Genomic DNA, 1224 nt, shown 5'->3' on the forward strand with positions numbered 1-1224 from the left:
AGACACTCAAGAGAGGCATACTTCCCAGAATGAGTCAAATGATGTAATCTGTGGCTGTTTCCTACAATTTGAAGAACAAATTTCCTCTTTCTTTCATCAACATTTGAAACAGATTAGAGAGCAGCTGAGTGGCTCATCTGGTTGAGCAGCCACTATTTGCGCAAATAACTACAAAATGTAAAAAAAAAACTATATTTAAATGGTTAACACCCCCCCACCACCAAAAAAAAGAGGTTAACAGAGCTTTAAAGATATGTGCTGCCTGCAAGAAAAAAAAATATTTGCAATGAAGCAAAATTACAACAAACACATACACTGAACAAAAACACACTGCCTGGCCAAAAAAATAAAGTCGCCACCAAAAAAAAAAGTCACACGTCACACTAATATTTGGTTAGACCACCTTTAGCTTTGATTGCATCATGCATTCACTGTGGCATTGTTTCGATAAACGTCTGCAATGTCACAAGATCTGTTTCCATGTGTTGCATACATTTTTCTCAAAGTTCTTGCATTGATGACTAGGCACTAGGCATAATGGGTGCATCACTTCACCTGCCTCTCTTCTTACTCTGATGCACCCATCACTCTGGAACAGGGTCAGTCTGGACTCATCAGACCACATGACCTTCTTCCATTGCTCCAGAGTCCAATCTTTATGCTCCCTAGCAAATTGAAGCCTTTTTTTCCCAATTAGCCTCACTGGTTAGTGGTTTTCTTAACCCCCTAAGACCCAAACTCTTGCACATGTGGATGCCAGGTCTTAGGAGGTTAAGGCTACACAGCTGTTCAGTCCCAATCCCTTGAGTTCCCTTCACATTGTGCGTGTGGAAATGTTTTTACTTTCACTATTAAACATATTCCTGAGTGCTACTGTTGCTTTTCTTTAATTTCATTTCACCAAACCTTTAAGTGATCATCGATCACGATCATTCAGGATTTTTTTCCGGCCACATTTCTTCCTAGAAGACAATGGGTCCCCACTATCCTTCCAGTTTTTAATAATGCCTTGGACAGTTCTTAATCCAGTTTTAGTAGTTTCTACAATCTCCTTAGATGTTTTCTCTGCTTGATGCCAATGATTTGACCCTTCTCAAACAGACTGACATCTTTTCCACGACATGTGTCTTTCAACATGGTTGTTTAAGAAATGAGAAGCAACTCATTGCACCAGTTGGGGTTAAATAACTTGTTGCCAGCTGAAAGATGCAGTGATTATCCAAT

This window comes from Nematolebias whitei, chromosome 6 (genome assembly GCF_014905685.2).
Source record: "Nematolebias whitei isolate Nwh7 chromosome 6, NemWhi1, whole genome shotgun sequence".
Lineage (NCBI taxonomy): Eukaryota > Metazoa > Chordata > Actinopteri > Cyprinodontiformes > Rivulidae > Nematolebias > Nematolebias whitei.